The 9766-nt window shown below is 41.3% G+C and overlaps 1 protein-coding gene across 1 annotated transcript in view; it reads right to left on the reverse strand.

Annotated features, from left to right (window-relative positions):
* LOC306860215 (uncharacterized protein) overlaps positions 1–8732 on the reverse strand; it is a 53542-nt gene extending 44810 nt beyond the window's left edge. The window contains exons 1-2 of the mRNA XM_079401794.1: positions 8641–8732; positions 7569–7668 (exon numbers count right to left, since the gene is read on the reverse strand). The gene's annotated coding sequence lies outside the window, so the exon portion shown is untranslated. The remainder of the gene's footprint in view (positions 1–7568; positions 7669–8640) is intronic.
* Between the last annotated feature and the right edge of the window lie 1034 nt (positions 8733–9766).

A 9766-nucleotide genomic window follows, 5' to 3' on the forward strand; every position in this document is an offset into this window, starting at 1 on the left:
CTGGAGCTCCCCTGTTCGCTTTACATAATAAAACGTGCTTTTACCGCAAAATCACAAATAAACTGTACTGTTTAGCTTTTACACCTTAAAGCTATGGTCTACGATTTCAAAGATTGTTCATTATTAATAACCTCGTTTAGATGCTGGTTATGGTTCTACAGTACAATCCTAATAATATGAAGAGAAAAAAGAATGAAAAAAATCCATTCACTCTATTGGGTGTACACCCGCAGAGAAATTGACCAATGTAAGCTGTCCGGCCGGACAGCTTACATTGGTTAACTTCTCTCATCCAATCCCCTGCTCCACTCGCATCTCCACCCACCGCACCCCACCCCGCCCCCTCCTGCGACATGAAATTTCGCGCGAAAGTAGGCAGCATCAACTCAGCAATGGAGAAAAACCAACAAACAGACAGCAGCAAGCGGCCCCTGCTCGCCCCAACAGTCAAGGTTGGAAGAAAGAGAAAGTCAATTGAGGAAAGAGCAGAGATTAAAAAAAAATGTGAAGAACACCGGACTCAAAGCCTCAGAGAAACCTTGGACTTAAAACCGACGCTGACATGGCTGACTTTTTGTTGAGCAGGTAAGCATTTATTTATACTTTTATGGTGTGGTGTATTACATAAATAGCTTTTTATCAGTCTGACAACATGATGCTACCGGTCGGCATTGGAATGTTAGCCGTTCAGCATCGCCTATCACGGGTCAAAGTAATTATATTTCTTGAAGTGCTTGACTATTTCAGTAGGCCTAACGTTAGCGGTTTTCTGTTCGAGCCGATAGAACATTGCATGTGTTGCTAATCTTGCGTGTGCGTGACCTCAAACGTGTGCCTCTGAGCTATTTTCCATGTTTACTCCTGCTTGACTGAGTGACGTTGTTCAGGTCGTTTCCCGGTGGGAGGGATCAGGTAGCACAGAGGGGAGGGGTGTGCGTGTGGAGGGGCGTAATGGCTCATCAGTGTGACTGTGACTTTGAGGCAGGTAAGAGAGAATGTGAGGAGATTGAAAAAATTAGTTTTTTAATTTTTTTGTATTTTATATACAAGACAGTATAATCAAAACATACATAATGAAGGTCAAAGACACATTATTGTGCACACTGATCTAACCACAGAGATGTGAACAGACTTCGAGTCATTCCTGCAACAGATTCTGTTCAATAAGTGAAACAAGTAAATCATGTGTTAAGTGTTTCTGCTTCTTTCCATGGATTCAAGAAGAAAAAAACAAACATAATCAGTAGTCAAGGAGCTTGTTTTACCATAGAATATCAGTGTAGTTGAACATCTGATGTTGGTGCAGCGCTCTCAGAGGAAAACAGTTTGAAGAGATTGAAAGTCAGCGGGATTCATCTGTGGTGCAGGTATCTGATTCAATAAAATACAAACAACCAAAAAAAAAAAACATTTGTGAGCATGTTAATATCTGGAGTTAATATCTGGAGCATGTTAATATCTATATATATATATATAGGTTTTGTAGCCATAGACTCACGTATGCTTTGTACTATCGTAAAAAAAAGACATTTTATATCTGAGAAACTAATTATTATTGTTTAGCACGTTATTAAACGTGCTAAACACGTTTACTCTGTTCAAAAATAGATTTTACTCTGCATAGCCTACTCTGTTCAAAAATAGATTTTAATAGCGTGCTAAACAATAATAATTTGTTTCTCAAAAATAAAATGTCTTTTTTTTACGATAATACAAAGCATGAATGAGTCTATGACTACAAAACCTATATATATATATATATATATATATATGCTCCTGATATAAACATGCTCGCAAATGTTTTTTCTCTTTTTTTGGTTGTTTGTATTTTATTTAATCAGACACCTGCACCACAGATGAATCCTGCTGACTTTCAGTCTCTTCCAACTGTTTTCCCCTGAGAGCGCTGCAGCAACATCAGAAGTTCAAAGTTTCTTCTTGAATCCATGGAAAGTAGCAGAAACACTTAAATAACACGTAAATATCAGGTATGATTTATTTGTTTCACTTGTTGAACAGAATCTGTTGCAGGAACATGTCAATGTCTCTTCACATCTCTGTGGTTAGATCAGTGCACAATAATGTGTCTTTGACCTTCATTATGTATGTTTTGATTATACTGTGTTGTAAATAAAATACAAATCATTTAAAAAAAACAGTCTCCTCACACTCTCTAACCTGCCTCAGTCACAGTCACACTAATGGGCCATTAGCAGCTTTAGGGGAGGGCCCTTTCTCTCTCAGGTGAGAATCACTTAATATTCAAGCCCATTACCACTCCCTCGCATATTGGCTTTCAATCACAAAACATGTCTTTTAAAACTTTAAATCAATATATTGTTTTCTGTGAATGAGTAAGCAGAATGATTTTCACATAATTGTGAAGTAAATATTCTAGCCTACAAGATCTGGTTCTCAAAAGTCTTGTAAACAATTGTTCTGTATGTGTTTTATGGTCTTATTTCAGTGACTTCAAAATTTTAGTTTTTCACTAACCACGCATAAACGTTGTTTTCTCAAAAACACAATAATGTACATAAATGCTGCTAACATATTATTGTAGCCCTGTTTGTGCTGTCTACAGTGTTATTAGACTTTAGCCATTTATATTTTTATAAGCAACTGAAAAAAGCACAAATGTCAGGGGATGTCGAAAGTTCTCCAGGCCCCCAAAACACCCTCAGGGCCCAGAGGGTTAACGCTGAGCGAAAGATGCTTCCACCACAAGGAGGCCCGGAGGACTGGGAGCGTGTGCAGAACTGCCAGACCAGCTGGACCAGCAAGTGACAGCAGATTAAGAGGTCAGGGAGCTATAACAGGAAGTAGAAAGTTTTAGTATGCCTCTACAAAACCCACACAGACACAAAGAGCAGCGGGAATAAAAGCCAGAGAGGCTCCAGCAGGCTGAAGCTGAAGCTCAGTACTGACCCAGGCGAACCAAAACAATGCCTGTGAATGCCACCTGCAAACAGCCTGAGTTGAAATCCAAGTCTCTGCTCAGCAACGCGGTAACTTCAAACACCAACCAACAAAGTCAAGGTGAACTCAATGTCACAAATTAACTGAAATAGGCTTGCAGACCACAAGGTGAACAGAAAGGGAAAACACAACACAGAATTTCCCCCGACAAGCCGGCCCAGGCCCCCTAGCCAAGAGTCCAAACCTGCGAAGGGGGGACGAGAGCCCACTGTTCACACTTCACCAGCCAGCAATCACAGCGGGGGTGGGGCAGGGACCCTTCCAGAGGATCACTGCAGACACACACACCGTGTGACCCCACAGACCCCAACAAGCTGGCCAGAGACAATACGACTGTTAAACTAAATACTGCAGAAGGCCACCACACTTGCCTGCCTGCCTACAAAACATGAACTGTTACGCTTGAACTCTGCCCAATGTGACCACATGAAACAGACTATCCGATCAGGAACACCTCCAGCCTTAAGGCACACAACATGCTGCACGAGCAGTCTGAAACTGTCAAAGCGGATAACAAAAACTACAAGAAGCCTGCTACAGCCAGCTCTGAGTCTATGGCCACAGAACAGAACAGGCCACAAGGGAGGAAGGCTTCAACTCCAGAACCTTCCCTCCTCCCGAAATCTGCATCATATTGTGGGTCACCACCCAATTGCCATGGCCTTCCCCTGCACAATGACCACCTGATATCTGCGGAACTCAGCCCATATGGCCTACAGAGAACACAGCGCTGCCTCCATAGAGACTGTTAAAATCCTGCCTATCTCTGCACAGTACCCAGAACTTACTCTGGAGAGCACACGGGCCAGCAACAGAGATCCTGAGGACATAAAAGAAACTGATCCTGAGAGTGGCCTCCCCAGCAGGGCAAACAGGATATATCAGACTATCAGACTCCTTTTAACTGGGAGTGGCATGAGAAACCAACAACATAACAGAAAGCCCTCCTACTAAGAGAAATGCCAAGATCTTGGCAAACGGTCTCTTGCCACAGAGACATCCATCCTAACGCCAGATGGTCATGTCACCCAAACAGCACATCAGCAGACAGCTGACCACCCACGACAGGCCAAAATACACACACGGCCAACTCCCCTGCACCTGACCATCAGCTCCATGAGACTGTACACTCCATGTACATAACCCAAATGGACACAGGCTCTCTTTTCACCAACATGGACCTGCCATATGGTTTTGAGTTCAATGGACTTTAAGCATTCATAGTATTGGCCTCAAGTGTGGGAACATTCACATTTCCAGCCAGCCAACTCATCTGAAGTGCACTGCCAGGTCACAAAGATCAGGCCTGACATTTCAGCTGGTCGCGAGAATTGAGTCTCAAGTTTAGACCAGCCCATGACCCAGACTCCTCCTGCCCTTACATATTGAAAGGCACATCACTGTGATAGATGCTTCATCAGAAAGTCAACACAGTTCCCAACCAGCAGGAACAGCATAGCCGTGATGGTGCCGGTCCCAAGCACCAGACAGAACACTGAGCAGCAAACCTGAAATCTCACCAGCAGAAACCCTCTTGACACGTCCCAGCTCTTCTCAGAGCTGAACAGTGTGGCTACATCTGAGACAGTAGAGATATTGAGTATTCTAAAGGAGCTCATTCAGAGGAGGCCCCGTAAAGGGAAAAAAAATGGACAGTACAGACTCCTTAGAAGTGTGAGAACTGAAATGGATGACCGCCCAAAATGCCCGCCAGCTGAACACTCACCCAGATCTCTGCTAACCAACCACATCACCAAGTAATGGCATCACCCAGCCACTTAAGCTGATGGCTGCACATCCAGGATGATCGAACACCTGTCAGCATACCGGTCACCACACAAACCCGGTACTAGGACTCCTGAGGAACCCAATTGAAAAGAAGGGAAACCAGGAAACAGCATGTTGGAAAACAAGGTGAGACTTAGAGCTCTGGTGACACTGGAGTAAATCCAACTTTTATGTCACTTTCAATACTTTGGCAGACCCCAAGCTGATGCTCAGAAACAGAACTGAACTCTTAAGGCCCAAAGGTGTGCACTGAACATGCAGTCATACATGCATACCACCTTCTCAGTCATAAAAAGCTGCTGGGTCACATTGACCCTTTTCTGAAATTGAGACAGCCGAAACCCCGGGCTGTAGTGCGAGAACCCCTGCCACTCCAGCCAGACAGGTCACCCAGACAGACTGTCAGGTCACCAAGGTCACGGGAAACTCTCACAGCCAGCCATGAGGACATGGCCTGAAGCCTCACATGCTTCAAGGCATTCACCGAGCACACACCAGACCGGCCTTCGCAAGCAAGTGCACAAGTTTCCTGTGAGGTCCTGTTGTCAACCAGAGTGACTGCCAAAGACACCTGCGTCTTAACTTGAAGTAAAATAACCAATGCTCAACCTGCTACTCCTTGGTTCTTGCAGACCTTGCAACCCCCTGGGGAAGCCCTGTAAAGTGCAATAACTTCCGGCCAGACCACACCGGACGTTTACTCTGGTAAAAATATGAGACTGCAGTACCAAAAGCTTGCACATGGATCCGCATGTCTCACGTCTTGTTCGCCCCGTTACAGAGTGTTATGTTTGGGGATCAATGCTGTACTTTTATACCAAATAATAATGCTCCAGAAGGAGCATTCACTGAAGTAATGACCAAATTGAAAAATCTAAGAATTTAACTTAAAACTAACGCTGGGACCGATCATCAAATGTGGGACTGGTTGGATCTAAAGTGCATGGGGAGCATCGTTAGCTAAATTAGGAATGTTTTTAGGAGTTGCAGTATTGATAGGAGGATTACTGTGTTGCTGTGTACTTCCTATACTGAGGTCACTAGTTGTCAAAGCCACAGCTAGGCAAATGGAAATTCTAAGATGTCAAGATGATGAGAAATGGAATTTGAAGAGTAATCAAAATGCACGATACTAGGACTGGTCTTATACACCCAACTGGAAGTCACGAACATTGACAAATGACGGAGACTCTAGTATCTCAACCGAGGACGAAGAATAGGTATAAAGATGAACCATACCCTGGGTGTAAGTGCTAACCTAACCTCTGCCCAAGGGTGGCCCTCTACGATGCTCAAAGTGTCTAGGCTGGAGATCAACTATGCAATTTTTTTGTGATGTTGCAATTTTTATGTTTTGATGTTTACTACTATTATATTATACATCACTGTGACAACCACAGGCAAGCGCTGAACCAATTGCACGCTCATGCTTTAACATTGTTTTATCTTAGATAAGGGGTTACGGAGACGGGATCTTTTACTCCTTCCTAGTCAAGTGTGGGGGGAGAGGTTTGGTTCTGCTGCTCAGCCAGAATGCTGTTGCATAATCTAGTCATTGGTGGTAAAACTGTGTGACTTAATTTAGTCACTAGGTAATGATAACTGATAAGACAGAGTTATGAAACTGCACTCTGGGTAAAGACAAGTAAAGGTGAGACTAAGTAAGTCTCAAGTAAGTCACTTCTAGTGCTTATTGGAGCAGACTTCTACTGGAAGGTTTTATCTGGTAAGATAGAGATTAACTGATTCCCTTGTGTCTCTGGACAGAGTCTTTGGTTGGGCCATTCAAGGTTTTGTTTCAAACTCAAGTGAAAAAGAAACCACATGTGTGCACATTAGTGTAGCAGAAGACAATCAGATCTGAAAGCAGTTACACGCGTTTTGGGAAATTGAATCTCTCGGCATCGTCCATGGCAAAACACCTAGTGTAGGAGAAGCTGAAGCACTAGAGATATTTGAAAAGACAGTGAGCTTTAAAGATGGATGCTACCTAAAGGAGTTGCGGTGGAAACATGGCAGCGACGCATCAGAACTTAACCCTCTGAGGTCTGAGGTAATTTTGGGGCCCTTGAGATGTGTTGACATGCCCTGATATTTGTGCTTATTTCAGCTACTTATAATATACTATTGACCAACATGTATTTTTTTTGTATTCAGCACAAACTATGCTACAATAATATGTGACCAAGGTGGATGTACATGTTTGCATTTGTTAGAAAAAAAATATTATGCGTGGTTAGAAAGTTTTGGGGAAAAAAATGTAGCTGAAATAAGGCATAAAAGCCACACTAAATCGTCCTGAATAAGACTTTTGTGTAATCAGTCTTCTAGGCTAGAATATTTACTTCACAATTATGTGAAAATCATTCAGCTTACTCATTTACAGAAAACAATATATTGATTTAAATTTTTAAAGACATGTTTTGTGATAGAAAGCGTATATGCGAGGGAGTGGTAATAGCCTTGAATATTAAGTGGTTCTCACCTGAGAGACAAAGGGCCCTCCCCTAAAGCTGCTAATGGGCCATCAGTGTGACTGTGACTGAGGCAGGTAACACAGAGAGTGTGAGGAGACTGAAAAAATGGGGTTTTTAAATTATTTGTATTTTATTTACAACACAGTATAATCAAAGCATACATAATGAAGGTCAAAGACACATTATTGTGCACACTGATCTAACCACAGAGATGTGAACAGACTTTGAGTCGTTCCTGCAACAGATTCTGTTCAACAACATTTACTTATTTCCATGGATTCAAGAAGAAAAAAACATAATCAGTAGTCAAGGATCTTGTTTTACCATAGAATATCAGTGTAGTTGACCATCTGATGTTGGTACAGCGCTCTCAGAGGAAAACATCTTGAAGAAAGTCATCAGGATTCATCTGTGGTTCAGGTACCTGATTCAATAAAATACAAACAACCAAAAACATTTTTGAGCATAGACTCATGCATGCTTTGTACTATCGTACACAAAAAAATACATTTTATATCTGAGAAACTAATTATTATTGTTTAGCACGTTATTTAAATCTATTTTTGAACAGAGTAGGCTATTAATAATAAACATGTTGTAAACATACTTAGACTCGTAGCATTCATCATGTTACAATGTACTCTCATATTACTTTTATTGTTTTATATAGAGCATGAAAACAACAGTTTGGGGAAAAAAACCCCCCAAAAAAACAACTATGATTTTGTAGTCATATAGTCTAGTATGCATGATTTTATAGAAGCTGTTATGATTCTGCAGCCATAGACTCATGTATGCTGTGAACCACAAAAGGATGTAATTTGTACTATAAAAAATATTTTATATCTGAGAAACTATTTATTATTGTTTGGCATGTTATTTAAATCTATTTTTGAACAGAGAAGACTATTAATAATAAACATGTTGTAAACATACTTAGACTCGTAGCATTCATCATGTTACAATATACTCTCATATTATTGTTTTATATAGAGCATGAAAACAACATCGTGCCGTAAGAAATTGAAATACAATGAATTGTCCATCATATTCAAACACTGTAGTCTGGAATTACAGTTTGGGAAAAAACAACTGATTTTGCAGTCATATAGTCTAGTATGCATGATTTTATAGAAGCTGTTATGATTCTGCAGCCATAGACTCACGTATGCTGTGAACTACAAAAGGATGTACTTTGTACCATTAAAAAAAGGATATTTTATATCTGAGAAACTAATTGTTATTGTTTAGCACAATATTAAATCTATTTGTGAACATTAAACATTCTTAGATGCGTAGCATTCATCATGTTGTCGTTTGGGGAAAACCCAACTAAACGCGTTCAGGTTTGTCACAATAACACGCTAACTAATGCAAAAAAGAAGCATTTACTTACTTATCAGATCGATCGATGTATTCTGGAAGAACTCTTGGCTCTTATTCTGAGGTAAATCCAGCCTTTACTCAGCGCGTCTTCTTCCAGAAACTAACAGCAGCAGAGATGAAGGAGTCTCGTGACTGTGTGTTTGTTGTTGGGCGTCTCCAAGCGCGCGCGCGCGCGTCACGTGGTTATTTACATGTGAACACGAGGGGGCGGGATCACATTAGAAATAATGAGTTAGACTGGACAGACTGAACATCGTGTCGGTTTCATACGGATTACTTTATCACAGAACATTTGTTTTCGGCAACACTTACTTCAGTTGAAAGCAGACACTTTAGGCTTTCTATAGATATAACTCTCATGTTTCTGTGTTGAGTATTTGCTGAGTTACACTTCATTTTAGTGACGCGTTACTATAAATATATCGCGGAGAAGACAGACAGCGCACCCTGTTTGTTTTCTTTTTTCCCCAAAACCACAAAGTTTTGTTGTAATCGTGAGTGTACTCAAAAAAAAAAGTAGACACTTAACAGTTTCGATTGATGTATAACACTTATTTGTGTGACCAAAATCAACAGAGCATTTTTAGTGTCTTTAGTCATCATTGTATCTGCTCTACGAGAGATACAATGATGTGATTCAAGAATCTCTGCAGCAAGAGATGTGAAGAGGTAAAGGACATATCAACTGTAGAGCAGGCCAGCACTGTGGAGTATTACATGCCAGACCATCCAGTAATCTGAGACGATAAGGAAACAACCAAATTGAGAACTGTGTTTGATGTGTCTTCTCACGAAGAGGGTTCGCCCTCCCTCAATGACTGTTTGCTTATTGAACCCAACTTAAACCCAGACTGAATGTGCTTATTATTATGTTCCACCTTCACAAGGTCACCTTCACAGCTGAAATTGCAAAGGCTTTTCTGCAAATAGGATTGAAAGAGAGGTTCAGAGACGTTGTGAGGTTCTTATGGACCAACAATCCCTCAACACAGAACTCTGTTCATTCTCATGATGCGAGGCTCCCTTTCAGAGTTGTGTTTGGAGTTGCATCTAGACCCTTTCTGTTGGCAGTGACAATTAGAACCCATCTCAAATAGTATGAATCTGAACAGCCAACAACTGTAGCACTACTCTGG

Source organism: Barbus barbus (assembly GCF_936440315.1).
Source record: "Barbus barbus genome assembly, contig: SUPER_3_unloc_1, whole genome shotgun sequence".
NCBI classification, from domain to species: domain Eukaryota; kingdom Metazoa; phylum Chordata; class Actinopteri; order Cypriniformes; family Cyprinidae; genus Barbus; species Barbus barbus.